The 12,396-nt window shown below is 46.2% G+C and overlaps 1 long non-coding RNA gene across 1 annotated transcript in view; it reads right to left on the reverse strand.

Annotated features, from left to right (window-relative positions):
* Positions 1-1,796: 1,796 nt before the first annotated feature.
* Positions 1,797-12,396, reverse strand: part of LOC146183119 (uncharacterized) — a 38,928-nt gene continuing 28,328 nt past the window's right edge. The window contains exon 4 of the long non-coding RNA XR_014708466.1: positions 1,797-4,802. This is a non-coding gene — a long non-coding RNA (uncharacterized LOC146183119). The remainder of the gene's footprint in view (positions 4,803-12,396) is intronic.

Raw genomic sequence — 12,396 nt, forward strand, 5'->3', positions numbered from 1 at the left:
GAGTTTGAAAATGACCTCAGGAGCTCAGCACACCTACTTCATCCCCTATCCGATTGTGCGCAGTCTGACATTTATTTATTTTATTTATTTATTTCAGAAATACTGCCAGCCTTCACAGAAGGCCTTAGGCAGGAGTGGGATTACATGCACTGTTAAAACACACAGCAGAAAAGAAAAACCAGCTTAACAAGAAGAAAAACCTAAGAATGGATGGACTGAAGCGAAATGAAAGGAGGTGACAACACATGCTTGAACACATTCACAGAACTTTTACGAGTAATATGCAGTTGACAAAGCTGCATGCATGAGATCAAAAACTATTCATTCCAGTAAAACAAATGTGAAAATGGGACTGTGTGTGTGTGGGGGGGAGTAAAGCAGGTAGTCTGAAATGCGCAGTAATTGAGAAATAGTAAACAGCATGTTGACCAAATGGCTAGGTACCATGATAAGGTAGGGAGGGAAAAGTAACCTTGAAATTGGCAATTATATTTTAGCCTCGTCAGGTGTAAAGTTTTTTCCTTTGCATTACTGAAGAGGCGACAAATAGTCCTTACACAAATGAATCCTGCAGTCTCTCGGCCAAGAGTGCTGTGAGACATTAACAACTGTGCTCTCAACATGCCCAGATAAGGTAAAAAAGTAGGAGAAAAAAGGAGCAGCATCTTTTGTTCCACCTATTATGTTTCCTTATGTGCAAGGCAGCACAGGTAACTGTACTGTACATAGGGCACACTCCATTATGGTGGTCACAAGCACAGAATCGGCAAAGGGGAAACCGAGCCAGACAACAGGGCTCACAGCACCATCGTTGGTTAAAATATTGTAATAGTCAGGACATCATTTCTGTCGCTAAGACCTCACTATTGGCTTCAGCACTTGTCCAAGTCATCTTGCCTTCTACCTTATTGCTACAAGACAAAAATGAAAACTTGTGTAAAACAAAGCAATAAGAATGAAAAAGGCTGGTATATATTAAGGGTGTGGGAATATTGCATTTTTCTCATTCGAATTGAATGCAAATAGGGGAAAAAAACTGCTTTCGAATATCGAATGTCTGGTCAGTGAAAAAAAAGAAACTGAAAATTAGAAAACAGCAGACATTGTTTACTTCAGAATTCACATCGTACAGTAAACCCTCGTTAATATGAACCCGCTTATCTCGAAAAATTGGTTAAGTCAAAAGTTTACCACTCCATGCCTTCACCTCCCATAGGCACTATGTATTAGCTCTTGTTTATCTCGAAGCATTTTTCGGGCGTAATGTGGACATCTCGAAATTTTGACTGGAAGGACCGAAGGCAAAGGTCATTATCGAAAGGCGATAGGGGCTCCGAGCAAGCGCTTTGCTGCCGAATGTGGTCACGTTGAAGAGCGCATACAAAATTCCCGCAGACGCAGCCGTGTTTCGCCTTGGGAGCAGTCATGTGAGCACCGCTCGCGCGAGGGAGCTGATGGGTCTTATTGAGCAGTCGGTTCAGCGTGGTTCGGTCAGCTGCCATTCGCATCTGCATACTGGCAAGAGCGATTTAGTAATTGTGTGCTTTCGTCGTGCTACATGCATGAAGCGTTCAATTTGATTTGTTGTTGTGTATGTGGTGCCCGCAACAAAGTTGAATGCAGTGACAGCGACCAACGGCTTTTGCGATGCATTCAGCAGCTCGAGGACGCTTTTGTTGCGCAGGATGCCAACGCGAAGCAGGCAAGCATTCCCCCCCCCCCCCCCCCCCCCCCCAGTTTTTCCTTCCAGAATAATAAAATTCACTTTTTCCAGAGAATTATTTTTTGCAGTGGAGCATTGACGGGTGTGACGGACCAAGGGCCATAAAAGCATTTTCACTCTTTGCTGTCGCGCTCAGGTTCTGGGTTTCTAGAAAATTTTGCGTGTCACCCGGGAGCAGCTCGCGAGGCAGCCAATCGCAGAAGGCTTTGGGCTACTCAATTTCCGTCCTGGCTTTTATTTATTTATTTTTTTGCGAGCAATGTGCTTTCCTAGTCCGGTTTGAGCAAAGAACCTGCAGACGCTGACTTCGTCTGATCCCTGCATATGAGCCCATCAAGCCAATTCAGTAAAAGCTTGGTAGGGTAGTAAAGAAAAATAAAAAGGCGAGTGTAGCTAGATATTGTTAATTTTCGAAAGGAGCAGGAGAAAGTCACTGCTTGCAATGCAAGTATGCATCGCAGTGTAGCAGCATTGAGACTTTTGTTTAACGCGATGCATTAAAAAAAAATTCATCAGTGTTATTGTATTTTAAGCTCTGTAGTGTTAGAAACGGGATATAGCGTAACTGTACTCCCCTTGACCGAACAATGACGGAGCGGTAACAAAGCAACGCTGAAAACGCGCCTCTCTGGTCGCAGAGTACCGTAACTCCGTGCGGTGTGCACCAGCGGCAACGACAGGCGATGGCGGCAGCGTCGTGCAACGGATCACCAGGAATTGTTGCCAGAAATTTTCGCCATTTTGCTTAACTTGAAACTCCACTTATCTCAAAATTTTTCCCGGATTTTACTACTTTGAGTTAACGAGGGTTTACTTATTTGAAAATAAAATTAAACTAAAATTGCACAGAAGTGTATACTCTACCGAATAATCCAGAAAAATTTCATACATGATTCTGTATAGTGGTTTTTCGTACAGAAAGAAACTGCATGATGACAGGAGGAATACTGTAAACTCTCCTTAATTCAGCCTTCAAGGGCCCAGAAAAAAGAAAAGAAATGCCCGACTTAAAGGGACAGAACACTGGCATTTAGGTCTCGATTTTTTTTCGCCGCAGTGGAAAGATTGATGTCTAAAATGTTCGATTCCATGACGGTTTTGTTAGAAACGCTGTAGAAAATTTTTACCGGGAATGTTTCGATCAATGCGTGCGGCCATTTTTATGTAGTCCGATGCTAGAAATCATGAGCAGCGGCCTCGACGATGACTGGTGGTAGACAAAAAAGGCGTACCAAAAACAAATAACTTTCACTCGCCAGACAGTAATCAAACATTTTTTTTGCGTAGAGTAAAGTCCTTTTTAGTTTTACACTCAATGTTGTTACGGCACAGTAACGCACGCCCTCGTAGACGAAAGTTTTAGTGGGCCCTGTCACTGCTTCATTAACGAAATTGCAAACACTGTGGTGTCATCTAGTGGCAAAACTTGAAGGCATACCTCTCGCAGTGAGAAAGCAGGGGTGGTTTTTATTTAAAGACGCACTGGAGAGAGCGCAAAATATAATAAATTATGACAAGCGCTCCTAGAAGAAAAAAGAGCAATGTGCAGTTACGAAAATCAGCGATATTGGCTAACATGTAGTCACGTGGAGGGATACACTGAAAATGCTAGGGTTTCTCCGCTAGATAGCACCTCGGTTGTTTTTATGCGATTCTGAATGGCAAATTAAAATTGTAAAGCCTCTTTTCTTTGATAATGTAGTGCTCGATCTGTACTATATGAGGCAAGATCTTTTCATCTCCACCATAATCTCATGGCATATTTTGGCCAGTGTTCTGTCCCTTTAACCGAAACCACAAATAGTCAAATGGACCTGAAGAAACTCAAAAATGATTTGCATCACAGTAACCTTATCTGGTGAAAAGCTGCATTGATCATTAGTTGCATTTGAGATGAAACTGAAGTGAGAACGGCATTTGTTCCCAGTTTAGTCAAGTACTTCACTTTGCTCACATTGCTGGAAGGGCCCTCCTTACAACAAAGAAAGTAGTTGGTTTGGCTTGTGGAGTTTAACGTCCCAAAGCAACTCAGGCCATGAGAGACGCCGTAGTGGAGGGCTTCGAAAATTTCGACCACCTGGAGCTCTTTAAAGTGCATTGACATCGCACAGCACACGGGCTCCTCGCTTTTCGCCCCAATCGGAAAGTGGCTGCCTTGGCCGGGATTTGATCCGCATCCTTGGGCATAGCGGTTGCGTGCCCTAACCACTGCACCACCACTGCATGGCACAGAGAAAGTCTCTCTCCACAAAACGGCCCTGTCGCATTTTGAGGATGCTTCACTGCATAATCCACGCGGTCGAGCACTGCGGTGAAGCGTGCAGTGTGGCAAAATTATTGGTGTATTCAGTAATTTAAGAATATTTGAAAATTCTGAATATCAAGTTTTCGAATATGAATACAATAAAAGCATATTCGATTTGTATTTAGAATATTTGCACACTCCTACTGTGTATGTGTGTATTCTCATTCTAGACCACAGTTGTACACTCACTTGACGCAAATGCCGAGGTGGCACACGTCAACAACAAAGGGCTGAGACACTGCTCAGTTTAACACGGTTGAAATGGCAACATTCTACTCCCTTGCCTTAGGCACCATGCAACAGGGGCTATGCATAGCGCATGCTCTGTTGGAATTTCGCCTTGGGGAATGCCCACCATCCAGCACAGGCACTGCACTACAGACAGCTGGGCCACCGTGATTGCCTGTGCAGAAAAGAAACCTGTCTCCCATTGTTGCTTTCCAACACTATGGCCACAAGTGGAAGTCACAAGGGAGTGAGGAGCAGCCACTCCAAATGCACCAAGTGTTTCAACCGACCGAGTATCGAAGGAAAAAAACCCTTCCAGCAGTTCAGTTGGGGTGGTGCTGGAGGAGCAGTGTCCTGCATAAATAATGTTCCCACTAGAAGGCTAAGGAAGAAGTGTGTGGCGCTGTTGTGTGTGTGGTACCACAGGCCACTCTCCTTGGAATCGGAAGGGGACATCCACTGCAGGGTGGCCGAAGCCACCAGGGCCAGTCACTTATTCTGGTGTCCTCCTGTCTTCATTTTTTGTTCCTGAAGAAGCAGCAACACCTGGGGGGAAGTAAACACCAAAGATTTACTTTCATGCAAGCTGCTCAGATGATGCAACAGTATTACACTGAGGAAAAAGCAAAGGCATACCTGTCGACCTGAAGATTTGAAAATTAGAAAAATCCATCATGAAGGGGGGGGGGCACCTTTCGCAGCAAGCTTGCTCACATTTTCGCAACCATAAGTGAAATCTGGGTCATGGAGAGTAATGTGCAAACATTCCAATGGGGAATTATTTATTTTTTCAGTGATTCTGCTGTTGCAGACTTTGGCTGCTTGAGAAACTTCTCTGTGTAAGTTTGCTCAAAGCAAGTTCCACTCTGGTGCCCTTTCACCATCAGCAGACTTTTGAGCGTTTTCTCACACACAAATGAGCGGAACTCCATTAGAGTTTTGTTCACAATACTGAATTCTCTCGCACTGAGCATTGCTGTGGGGAAAAGAAAGGATGCCCAGCATAACCATTGAAATTCTGTGGAACCTGAGTGATCTATCGACACTTCGAACATTTCTTAATTGTGACCACTGCATGTCACACCTTGACTCATTCAATATGTCCACTGGGACCTGGTATGCTTGCAAGTTGGCAAACTCGACTTCAAGTGCGTCGACTGCATCTTCTCTTGATTCCCCACTCTGCTGGGGTAGAATAGCAAGGAATGCCATAATAAAATGACGTATGCAGCTGAATGAAGCAGTCTCGAGACCTTGCACTTGAGCAACTTCAGCCATCTTGAAGTTGACATCCTCTAGTGGGAATTTGTGGCGAATGTAATCGCATGCTGCTCTAAAGTACAGCCGCACAGCAGAGAACTGCTGTCTCTCACTTATGCTCAGAGTAGCAACTACAGAGTAGGTTGTGCTGCCAATGACTATGTCTTTATCCTTTTTTTTGCTCTCTGCAGCTCCATAGTCAACTTCCAGCAATGATGATATCCCTTGATAACAATTGGGTGCACATATCTAGTCAGGAGATCCTTGAAAAGGTGGCTCAAGAGGCCCCTCAGCACATGAACCTGAGGAGCCTGTGCCGGTAGAAGGGAGTTTGTCTTCTCAAAAATTGGTACAACATTGTGGAGAAAAAGGCAGCATGCCCTGCTTAGCTCCGACGACAAAAAATAAAACAGGTGCTCTTCACAGGTCACGTGGCTGGCTTCTCTGGATTCCTCGTATACAGAAGCCATATTGGTTCATGCAGGCAAGGTCATAATGTCAATATATGTCATATGTTGTATCAACAAATGAGCTCATAAAATGCAGTAATAAATGGACACTGCACACATTCTTCCCTATTCTGCACATATCAATGAAGTTTCAGTATTTTCGCTTGAGGTCCAGAATGAGCTCGTTTTCTTTTTAGAAGTGTTCATCACCGTCGGTGCTTTTCGGTGCTTTTCTTCCCGAGGCCTGCAGCAGTCTTGAGAAGGTGAGCAGCAGACTGAGGTCAGCGCAGGGCTCTTGGGGGTTTGTGGGGAGGTCCTTGGAATCTCGTGCAACTCCAGAAACAAGCTGTGCTTGTAGCACTGTTTTGTTTCTGATAGAAAAAAAGCTAAGCAGTGGTTTTCACTGGTCTAGCAGCCTCTTCAAACACTTCCCCAACGACAGCCAATGCGTCACCGAATGTTTAACATCTTTCTGACCTTGATGTAATGCATCTTTTGAAGCTCTTCAAGCAGAGCTTTTCATTTCAAGCTTTTTTCTAGGTAGAAAAAGATGTCAATCAATGCCTCATCAACCTTCACAGGAAGACATGAAGCTCCTTTTTGGGCAGCCAAGTTGATCAGATGGCACAGGCAACCAACCCCTATCAAACCTGGTAGAGCCTGTGGCATGCCATCGTGGTCTCGGTGCAAAGGAAGACGACAGCCACAGCATGCCTGCCAAGCATGCACAGTACGTTCTATGTGGCAGGAGGACTGAATGCCAGCAATTCGCTTTCTCGTTCCCGCCTGGACCAGCGGGGGACCAGTGTTTCTACTGTATTGAGAGAGGTCATGCCAAATATATTTGGCATGACCTCTCTCAATACAGTAGAAACACTGCTTTTCTTGCCGATCATGACATCAGCATTGTTCGAAAACATAGCCAGCAGATTGCCGACAGGCAAATTTCGGAGTGCAGCGGTGGCGTAGCGGTAGAACATCCGCCTCGCATGCAAGAGGACCGGGGTTCAAATCCCGGTGCCGCGCAATTCTCCACCGGATGAAAAAAAAAAAAATAATCCGCGTGTCGATGGAATTGCATACACAGGTTTGGGGTGCGACCTGATGCTGGTGAACACCTCCGGCAACGCACTCCCTCACCAGAACAGGAGTTGGCCACCCTGGTGCAGTAATTGGCCACAACCTCCTATGATAAGCTCCATAAAACCCCGGCCCTCAGTCACCAGCGGCTGCGGAACAACTGACCACGGCGGCGGTCAGACCTGTGACGCAGCAGGGGGTGCTAAGAAAGCCTGGCTCCGCTGGACAGGCCGCCATTGGAAACTGACCCTGGCAACGTTTAATGCTAGAACCCTAGCTAGTGAAGCTAGTTTAGCAGTGCTGTTAGAGGAACTAGAGGGTATGAAATGGGATGTCATAGGGCTTAGTGAGGTTAGGAGGCCGAATGAGGAATATACTGTACTGAAGGATGGGCATGTACTGTGTTATCGAGGCTTACCGGAGAGGCAACAACTAGGAGTAGGTTTCCTTGTCAATAAGTATATAGCGGGTAATATAGATGAATTCTATAGTATTAATGAGAGGGTTGCAGGCATCGTAATTAGGCTTAATAAGTGGTATAAACTGAAGGTTGTACAGGCCTATGCACCTACATGTAGCTATGATGACCAGGCAGTTGAAAGCTTCTATGAAGATGTAGAATCGGCAATGCGAAAAGTAAAAGCGCAGTATACTGTACTAATGGGCGACTTCAATGCTAAGGTAGGGAAAAAACAGGCAGGAGACAAGGCAGTAGGTGACTATGGCATTGGCTCTAGGAATAGCAGGGGGGAGTTACTAGTTGAGTTTGCAGAGCGCAATAACTTACGAATTATGAATACCTTCTTCAGCAAACGGAAGAACCGGAAATGGACATGGAAAAGTCCTAACGGAGAGACTAAAAATGAAATCGACTTCATAATGTGTTCAACCCCCGCCATTGTGCAGGATGTAGAGGTAATCGGGAAAGTGCGATGCAGTGACCACAGGATGGTGAGGTCCCGAATTAGCCTAAATCTGAAGAAGGAACGCAATAGATTAGTAAGAAAGAAACCCATCAACGAATCTGCGGTGAGGGGGAGGGCAGAAGAGTTTAGGATCTCGCTACAGAATAGATATTCAGCTCTAACTGAGGATGGCGACATTACCCTAGAGGCAAGGAACAATAATTTCAGAGATATCATTACTGAGTGCGCGGTAGAAGTAGGCGGTAGGATAGTAAGAGATGATACCGGTAAGCTGTCTAAGGAGACGAAAGATTTGATTAAGAAACGCCAGAGTATGAAAGCTTCCAATCCAACAGGCCAGATCGAATTGGCCGAGATATCAAAGCTAATCAATAAGCGCAAGATGGCCTATATAAGGAAGTATAACATGGAGAAAATTGAGCATGCTGTAAGGAACGGGGGAAGCCTTAAAGCGGTAAAAAAGAAATTGGGCATAGGCAAAAACCAGATGTATGCGATAAGGGACAAGGTGGGCAACGTCATCACTAATATGGACAAGATAGTCAAAGTAGCCGAGGAGTTCTATACAGCTCTCTACAGTAGCCAAAGTAGGCAGGACCGTAATGAGATTGGCGGTAGGGGAAAACAGACGTTCCACCAGTGACGAAGGACGAGGTCAAGAAAGCACTAGAAACTATGAAAAGGGGGAAGTCAGCCGGAGAGGATCAGATAACTACAGATTTGCTGAAGGACGGGGGGGATATCGTGCTAGAAAAACTGGCCACCCTGTATACGCAGTGCCTGGTGTCATCGACGGTACCGGAACCATGGAAGAATGCAAACATTATCCTCATTCACAAGAAAGGGGACTCTAAGGACCTTAAAAATTACAGACCAATCAGCTTACTGTCTGTTACGTATAAGGTATTTACTAAGGTAATCGCTAATAGAATCAGGACAACCTTAGACTGCAGTCAAGCAAAGGATCAAGCAGGGTTTCGGAAACGGTACTCTACTATCGATCATATCCATACCATCAATCAGGTGATAGAAAAATGCTCGGAATATAACCAGCCCTTATACATAGCATTCACTGATTACGAAAAAGCATTTGACTCAGTTGAAACCTCGGCGGTGATGCAGGCATTGCGAAATCAGGGGGTAGACGAGTCGGACGTGAAAGTGCTCGAAGATATATATAGTGGCTGCACAGCAACCATAGTTCTGCATAAAGAAAGTAACAAAATTCCCATAAAGAAAGGTGTTAGGCAAGGAGACACAATCTCCCCAGTACTATTCACAGCTTGTTTAGAGGAAGTACCGTATTTACTCGAATCTAACGCGCCCTCGATTGTAACGCGCACCCGTTTTTCGTGACCCCCACCCCCGAAAAAAAAAAAAGCTCCGATTGTAACGCGCACCCGTTCTCCGCGAAAAAGAGTACCGCGCACCTAACGCTTTCATACAGCAATACAACTTTGTCTCGTTTGGAAAAGCAAAGATTTAATCTCGGTGCACTAAAAAACACACACACAAAAGGAAACGGCTTATCTTGCCAAGATTGTCACTATGCCGGCACAAGGTTCACTCGTCGTCGCTGTCAGACAACTCCTTGTCACTGCTGACGGACCAAAGCATCTCATCCTCGGTGCCGTCCATGGCATTCGATATGCCACATTTTTTAAAGGCCTTGATGACCATGGCAGACGGTATCGTGCACCACGCATCTTTCGCCCATCCAGTGAACTCTTGCAGCGAGGCACGCTTCATTCTGTTGCTGGGAGTGAATTCATGGCAGCCACTCACAAGCCATTCGGTGTACAGCGCCCGAATCCTATCTTTCACTGGCTTGTTCAAGCAAACATCGAGCGGCTGGAGCTGCGATGTCATGCCACCTGGTATCACGACAAGGTCGGTGTTGCACGCAGCGAGCTTGTCCTTGATGCGTTGGTCGAGATGGCACTTGAAAGCGTCGAGCACAAGCTTCGCACGCAGGCCCAAACTGCCGCCGGGTCTCTTGCGCCAGACGTTATCGATCCAGTCGGCGACCAAGTCCGTTGTCATCCAACCTTTTTCATTGGCGCGCACAATCACGCCACTCGGAAACACGATTCCTTTCGGGAGCGTCTTGCGCCTGAATATGAGATACGGGGGCAGCTTGTGTCCATCCGCGGTGCAACAAAGCATTGCGGTAACGAGTGTTTTTTCGTGGCCGGAAGACAACACGCGCACTTGCTTCGCCCCCTTCTGTTCAACGGTTGTGGTGGCAGGCATGTCAAAGTACAGCGGTGTCTGATCGGCATTTCCAATCTGGCCGAGGTGGTAGCCGTACTTGCGGCGCAAACTTAGAACGAACCGCTGAAAACTGTGCAGCTTTTCTTCGTACTCTTCAGGCAACTTCTGGCATATCCCTGTCCGCCTTCGAAGAGAAAAGCCTTTTCTCTTCATAAAATTAGACAGCCAGCACCTGCTCGCTTTAAAGTCGCTCCGCGTTAGCCCTGTTTGTAGGGCTAGCTGCATCGCCCGGACTTTGAGCAGGTCCGTCGTCACTGGCCGCTGCGCCGCTCGCTGCTCTAGAACATATTCTGCGAGCCGCTCTTCTATTTCGGTGAACCGGCCCTGCTTCGGTCCACTGAAACCTTTTCGTGTAGCCTTGCTGCCGAAAATCTTTTCCTTCTGCTTGCGCCAGTCCCGCACGCATGTTTCCTGAACTCCGAATGCGCGTGATGCGGCCCGATTTCCGTCCGTCTCTGCACACACGATGACTTTCCGTTTAAATGCGGCATCATGATGAACTCGACGAATCTTCGGCACGTCCATACTGGTCGGTCAATCGCAGAAAACGGGTAGGCTAACCAAAGCACATGTACCAGAGCACACGAAGGACGCTACTGCAGCTAGGCATAGACAGCTAGACCAGCTAGTAGGCTCGAAGTGCATACCAGGCGGCCATTTTGAAATGCCGATGGCGATATGATATCGGAGATTTAGGGTCGTACTCGATTCTAGCGCGCACCCAATTTTTGGACACGATATATCGGAAAAAAGGTGCGCGTTAGATTCGAGTAAATACGGTATTCAGAGACTTGGAATGGGAGCAGTTAGGGATAAGGGTAGATGGAGAATACCTCAGTAATCTGCGATTTGCTGATGACATTGCCTTGCTAAGCAACTCGGGGGATGAACTGCAAATAATGATTGATGACCTAGACAGAAAAAGTAGAAAGGTAGGCTTGAAAATCAATATGCAGAAGACTAAGGTAATGTTCAACAGCCTTGGGAAGGAACAGCAGTTTACATTAGGTAGCGAAATACTGGAAATAGTAGGCGAATATGTCTACTTAGGACAGGTAGTACCCGCAGATCCGGACCATGAAAAGGAAATAAGAAGAATAAGATTGGGATGGAGAGCATTTGGCAAGCACTCGCAGATTATGACTAGCAGCTTACCGGTATCACTCAAGAGGAAAGTATACAACAAGTGCATCTTGCCTGTACTCACCTATGGGGCTGAAACGTGGAGGCTAACCAAGAGAATTCTACTTAAGTTGAGGACAACCCAGAGAGCTATGGAATGAAAAATGGTAGGGGTAACATTAAGAGATAGAAAGCGTGCAGAGTGGGTCAGAGAAATAACTCAAGTTACCGACATTCTAGTGGAAATGAAGAAGAAGAAATAGACATGGGCAGGACATGTAGTGCGAAGAAAGGATAACCGATGGTCGCTGAGGGTAACAAACTGGATTCCAAGGGAAGGAAAGCGTAGCAGGGGGCGGCAGAAAGTTAGGTGGGCGGATGAGATTAAGAAGTTCACAGGGGTTAAGTGGATGCAGCTAGCACAGAACCGGGTTAAGTGGAGAAATATGGGAGAGGCCTTCGCCCTGCAGTGGGTATAATCAGGCTGATGATGATGATGATGATGATGAAATTTCTGAAATTCATCTCGTCCAAAACCAGACTTCCAATCTTGTAACCCATCGCTTCCCCTTAGATTGTTCTGAGGCAAAGAAGGCAGCTTTTGACTCTATTCGTCTCTATAACAAAATATGTCACAACAACAGGGCAGAGCTTCCCTGTTGTGACAGAGCTGCCATCCAGAGCGATCGAAAATACTTGCTGTTTCAGGGCATCCAGCAAAGGAGTCTCCCTGTCGGCGGCCATTTCCCGAGCAATTGACGTCGTCTCTGTTCATCCACAGGCGTAGTGTTTCGCTTCTTCGCACTTGGGGAACATCTTCCGGAAAAGCAGTCCGACATGATTGCCGACACTCAGTGGGACGTTGTGCTCAACTAAAAACGCTGTGAAGAGGCATTCTGCACATATCACACCGAGGTTGTTGTCGCTGCATACAAAACTTTCTAGGCTTGCCTGGCTGTCCGTGGCTCGCACGTACCCGATGCTTTTTAGAAGCAATGTGGACCTTGATGTCAGACTTGCCACCTTGTG

Source organism: Amblyomma maculatum, chromosome 7 (assembly GCF_055883805.1).
Source record: "Amblyomma maculatum isolate TAMU_Amacu chromosome 7, ASM5588380v1, whole genome shotgun sequence".
NCBI classification, from domain to species: domain Eukaryota; kingdom Metazoa; phylum Arthropoda; class Arachnida; order Ixodida; family Ixodidae; genus Amblyomma; species Amblyomma maculatum.